This window comes from Cyprinus carpio, chromosome A4 (assembly GCF_018340385.1).
Source record: "Cyprinus carpio isolate SPL01 chromosome A4, ASM1834038v1, whole genome shotgun sequence".
Classification (NCBI taxonomy): domain Eukaryota; kingdom Metazoa; phylum Chordata; class Actinopteri; order Cypriniformes; family Cyprinidae; genus Cyprinus; species Cyprinus carpio.
In genome coordinates, this window is record NC_056575.1 from 11,635,651 (window position 1) to 11,642,362 (window position 6,712).

General features: G+C 36.3%; 1 pseudogene; it reads right to left on the reverse strand.

Annotated features, from left to right (window-relative positions):
- Positions 1-3,974: 3,974 nt before the first annotated feature.
- On the reverse strand, positions 3,975-6,497 carry LOC122139979 (annotated as a pseudogene).
- Between the last annotated feature and the right edge of the window lie 215 nt (positions 6,498-6,712).

Sequence of the window (6,712 nt, forward strand, 5' to 3'; positions counted from 1 at the left end):
CACAGACTTCCCACTGAGGTGCCTTGATACAGCACTCTGGGAACAGCCTATTCGTTCAGAAATTTCTTTCTGCGTCTTACCCTCTCGCTTGAGGGTGTCAGGTCGGCAGTCTTACCCATGATTGCGGTTTTGAGTAATGAACCAGGCTGGGAGTTTTTTAAAAGCCTCAGGAATCTTTTGCAGGTGTTTAGAGTTAATTAGTTGATTCAGATGATTAGGTTAATAGCTCGTTTAGAGAACCTTTTCATGATATGCTAATTTTTTGAGATAGGAATTTTGGGTTTTCATGAGCTGCATGCCAAAATCATCAGTTTTAAAACAATAAAAGACCTGAAATATTTCAGTTGGTGTGCAATGAATCTAAAATATATGAAAGTTTAATTTTTATCATTACATTATGGAAAATAATGAACTTTTTCACAATATGCTAATTTTTTGAGAAGGACCAGTATGTTATTGATAAAATAAATAGACTCCTCTAAGGGGATTAGGTAAATTAGGCAGACAAAATCCATGCCTGAAGGGCAGGGACGTCCAAATTATAAAAACTGGCAAAGGTTGATTGTGTAGGAGGACGAGGCTGATTCAGTCTCAAAGCTCCCCTCAGGAACCAGGACTAATGACAAGGTCGTTTTTGCCGAGGGTGTAGAGGCATCTCCTAGCCTCCAAAATAGTGTTAGTCACTCTCGCAGGAAGCTGTAAAGACTCCCCTTCAGGGGCCAAACATGAAGGCTCCACAGCTCGGGCCGGGGATGCCAAATCATGCTCTCGCATGAGAGAGGAGGTCCATCCTCAATAGTATCAGCCAAGGGGCTCCCAATAGTAGCTGAATCAACTCAGGGAACCACGTCTGATTCCTCCAGAATGGGGCCACCAAAAGGACAAAGCACCTGACTTCCTTGACCCGTCTGCTGACCTGAGGAAGCAGGACAATTGGGGGCAAGGCATTCAAGGAAGCGCTGGGCCATTCGGCCAGTTCGACCTGAGACTGCCTTGGTAAGGAAGTTGATGTGCAAACGTTGCTCCAGGTTTGGCCAGGAACCAAACACTGGTCTGGCCTCACACAGTCCTCCCCAACCCAAGTTGGAGGCATCTGTCGTGACTACCTTCCTTCTGGATGCCTGACTGAAACAGGTGAGAGATATTCAAAGGGGACACAGCTCTGATGCAGAGGTGGGTTAACTTGGCACCTGGGATTGCACATGGACTTTGAGCCATTATTAGGCCCCATCCGCACGGAGTTGCATTTAGTTGTATACACATACATTTTGTATCATATAGGCATTTCGTCAACACGGATCCGGCGTTTTGGGAGAGGGAAACTGATATTTTTTGAAACCGGGTCACAGAGTGGATAAATCTGAAAACGCCACCCTTACGTTTTCGTGTGGACAACGAATCTGTATATTTTCTGAAACGATGACATCATCAGCCCATGTCTCGCCCCTAGTCAGACACCGCTACGTCACGTAACAGCAAACAAAAACATGAAAAAACACTGAAGGATTGTCTTTTTAACAACTAACATTAACACAGATTAATAAATGTATTGTTCCATTTTCATTTGTAAACCGTGCGGAAGGTTTATGCGTATAGTCCAAGTCTTCTTCTCCATTTTTAGTGTATCTCTGTGGCGGACTTACAGTGCCACATACTGATCTGGCATGTATACTACATTGTTTTGTGTCAGTTTCGTGGTTTTGTGTGGATGCAGATATTTTTTGAGACGAGGGGAAAAAAAGATTGGATAGGGAAAGTTCTAGCTTCGTGTGGACGTAGCCTTAGAGGGGCCGCATATGAAGCATTCCTAGAGGAATCACAGAGGAGTTGGCTGACATGAGGCCTAGCATCTTCTGGAAAACTCTTCATCTTCTGGAAAACTCTTGAGGGGACATATATATATATATATGTATATATATATATATATTTGTACTGTGTACTTAGATTATTTCAAATTGCTTTGTGCTTTGAGCAATTAAAAAGCAAAGCATAAACAAAAATGACGGGAGGCCTTCTAGGAAATGTTTCATATATATATATATATATATATATATACGTATATATGTATATATATAATATATATATATATATATATATATATATATATATATATATATATATATACGTATATGTATATATATATATATATATATGTATATGTATATATATACATATATACGTATATACTATATAATATATATATATATATATATATATATATATATATATATATTATATGTGTGTGTATATATATATATATATCTATATATATATATATATATATATATATATATATATATAATTATTATTATATATATATATTTTTTTTTTTGGCTTCGTAGAAGTGTGAGGGTATGAAATAGATTTAATTAGGCCTGTCTTTCTTTCCATACAACCATGGCCACATGGTATCAGTCAGTGTGACAGAGGTCACCTCATTGTTATAGCGGTGATGTTCATTAGGGAACTTAAAATAGTTATTTATTTGGTATGGCTGTGACCTACAGTAAATAACAGGGTTTTGAACAGTAAAAGGCAATGTGAATTTTGAGGAAGAATTGTTGATGGAGAATAACAGTGGTGCTTTTGTTGTGAGGTACCTTAAAACCATGTTAATGGCAGTGCATACAAAATACAGTCTTTGAAACATTTCTAGTGGCCTTCTAAAAGCTTTCCTTTTAAGGGAAATTTTACAATTTGATCAGCATAACTCTTTAAGTGTTTAGATGACGTTAGTATCTACGAGTCCAGTTCTTTGAATGATTCATTCTGGACTTTGTCTTGTTTGGGAGGTCAGACCATATCTGTTCTTTGTGTACTATGATGCCGGTCTATTCAATTTTAAAATAAACCTGTTTTTGTAATATTATCCAATTTAATTATCTTATTACTTATATTTTTCAGATGCCATTTCCTAAATTACGTAATTTACACCGTATTGTATTGTATTTGATAAGGGGCATAAAATGCGGTCTTATTCTCACTTCTGCCTTCCCTTCTGCCCTTTGGCTACAATGGCCTCCACCATTTTTTATCATTCTCTAAATGCTCTAATTCCATTTCTCAACAGCTACCTTGTGTACAGTTGCCTTAGGCTTTCATTTTGCCTCAAATCCAAACAGAGTTTGTGCAGTGAAAAGGCAAATCAATTACGTTGTGTCATGTGGCAGTTGCATAAAGGTTAGATGCTTTTTAAATAAGTTTTTATTATTGTAACTTAAGACACTTTTGTGAGTTCATTTACTTAATTAATTGTTTTTCAAATGATGTCTATTCTTTTTTTGGTGCATAAATGGGATTCAATTTTTTAAACATGCTACAAGTGCACAATTATGGCCTACCTAAATAAATAAATATTTAAAAATCATTATTTTTAGAATAATTAAACCCATAAGAGACTCCTCATCCAGAAGAGGGTCTGTTTTTAGTGTACAAATGTGTGAAGAACTATGTTCAGGTGCATTATATATTCAATATTGCTCTATTATTTATGGAAACAGAGACAAATTGAAGCATAGACATTTTTAGAGGGACATTTTTAGTAAAGGAACATTCACTTTTTAATTCACTTTATTTAAACATTCAAATGAAATTCAAAATGTGTGAAGGCATTCTCTACACAGTTACTTTCACAGGCTTTGCAGTACAAAGAAATATGTGTGTGTGCAAAACGAGAGCAACACAGTGACTATGGAAACCATCACACATAATTTAATCCTATAGAACTTTTCATACACAGGCTCTTGTATTTTCATTTAAATGAGGAATGGAAAATAACATTACTTTAATCACATTAAATGTATTGCAAATTTACATAGGACTGGTAAAACAATTCACAGTGTTTTTTAAATGAAACAAACAAAAGACAGTGTGCAATAGAAAAATATTATATATATATATATAGATATATATATATATATATATATATATATATATATATATATATATAATGACAATCAGAAATGCAGCACAGTTTGTGCTAAATGTGCATACTGGGAAATAATTACATACTGATTATACTTTGATTTCCATTGAATAAGAGCTATTTTTTCTTTATACATGTCTTTATGATGTTGATGAATCACTTAGTGTAGAATGTTCAATCACAGGGCATATTACCACACAAATGCGAGGTGCCATACTCATTTCATCTATCAGAAACTCCAAGGAGACCTCAGAACCTCAAATCTACTTTACTTACATTGAAAACTAAAAAAAAAAAAAAAAAAAAATAGAAACAACTGGTCATGCCAAAGTATGCAGCAACTTTCCATAACCAAAATCATTTTAGTTATTGAAAAAGCAGGAAAACTGGTGTGTAAGTGTATGCTGAGACCATTTTCATGCACTCTTAAACGGTGGGTGATCAGTGTTCATGAGGTTCTAGCTGTAGTACAGGTAGATCCATGGGTTTGTGCAGCTGTTAAGACTGGCGAGGAGCATGATAGTGACGAACACTGGCCCTGTAGACTGTATTACACACAAAATAACAAATTACACATGAAGTGTTCAAACTTGGAAACCAATTGTGTGCTCTGTGCAAGAATATTGCCTGTGTGCACCATCTGTCTACACATGATTTGGTTTAATCTGATCAGGTCTTTTGTCAGCTACTAATGAATGGTTTTGCTAATGCCAATGTATCTGCTAGATCTGCAGCTGAGGGGAGATAGATAGTTCCCACAACAGAAAATGGTTGTGAGTAATCATATATACATATATGTCTTATACACATTAATGGGCCTTTAGTCACATCTATTATCATAAGAGTTAAATATTACCTACCACCGTAAACATGTGGTTATATACCAGTATATGGAGACAAACATTTTTACTTTTTATTATTTGATATTTATTATTTTATTCATCATTGTCTAAATATAGTGTATTATATAAAAAACAGTTCCTTATTAACATATTTCTACATTTTTATGCTTTTTATATTTGAACATACAATGAAAGGTTTTGTTTTTTAAATATGCAAAAATATGTAGAAATATTTACAAACATTGTATGACCATATTTAAAAGAAGTATTAAAGATTCTGCACTTTTATATGTAATATTTGCAGATTTGTGGACAGCCTGAGGACAAAACCTGTCATTCAAAAAACAGTTCCTTATTAAAAATATTTCATACTTTTTAAAATGCATTCAAACCTGAACATAAAAAGAACGTTTTTTAGAAAAATAGTGGGGGGAAATGTGTATAAATATTTACAAATATAATACTGAAAACATGATTATCAAGTTTTACACAAACAAGTGGAGTTCTTGCATGCCGTCTTGTTTATTTTTCACTGCATTTTTACACTCATTGTTAAACTGATAATATAATTTGTATCGAAAAAATTTTTACTAAGTCAAATGAAAATGCCATACAAAAGCATATTAGACAGCTTTGACTTACCTTGTGTGGGCGCACTACTTGGACTCCAAGCTGACCAGAGCTGGACCACGAAGAATGGGCTCCAGCTTAGGGTGTACACCAGGATGATAATGAAAGTCATTTTGACAGTCTTCATCATTGCGCTTGATATTCCCTTAGAGCTGGAGCGCCCATCACCCGTGCTGCACTGCAAGGCCTTCCTCTTCATGTTGAAATAGATCCCTGCGCAAAATCTTTATCTGACAATACATCAAGATTAAGGCTGGCAGAACAAACACGGACAGAGTGATCCACGTTATGTATATTCTGCCTCCCCAGGGCTCGATAAATGTCGCCCAGCAATCGAAAACTTTCTTCTCAACTTCTTGGAGAGAGAAGATGAACATCTGCGGAGCGCTGAACGCCAGGGAGATGAGCCATGCTGCGCTTATGGCAACATACCTGCGGAAAGACCCCCTGAAGAAAGACACCATAGGTTTACAGACCGCGTGATAGCGATCTATGGTCATGGCCACGATCATATACGTGGACGCGAACATCCCGACCACCTGAAGATACTTAACTGCTCTGCACACCAGATCTGAGCCTTTGAACCGGTGCGTAATCTCCATGGAGAACTGCGGCAGGACTTGAAAGAAAGCGACCACCAGGTCAGCCAGGCACAGGTGCAGAAGAAATAGCTGAGTTCGAGTACGTCTGTTCCGTCTTTTCCAGAGGGCATGGAGGAGGAATAAATTGCTAAATGATGCCAGCAAGAAAATGCACCCAAGTACTGCAGCTTTCACGAGCGTAAAGTGTCCCTCGGATAAACCAAACGCTTCCTGCGCGCTGGAGCAGTTGCCACTGCTGCAATTAAGGCTATCAGCCATTGTAAATTTAATCCTATACCTTAGAAACCTAATGTGACTGTTTAATGTTTTTTGTGAAAAGGTGTTTGACTCTTGCAGTTGAGCGCTGACGAACACGGCACAGTGCGCTATGGCGCAAATTAGTACTGATAGCTCCAATGTGACTACCGGTACCTGTATTCACGCACGTCAGCCATACGTTCAGTTACGCGCTATACAAACACTTGACATCATTTTTCTTCAGTTGAGCTAATTAATATTTTTGAGGTCAGTGGCATTACCAGAGTAGTCTTGTAATTCCCATAAAGTTTTAAGTAAATCAATATAATCTATGATTTTATTTGGAATGAAAGTGACAAAATAGTATTGCAGTGTGATAAATATTCTATATAAAATGACTTGAAACTGAATTTTCTATTTTCTGTATGCATATGCATATGATAATGTACATAGATGAATTTGTTTCTTCATCAGAA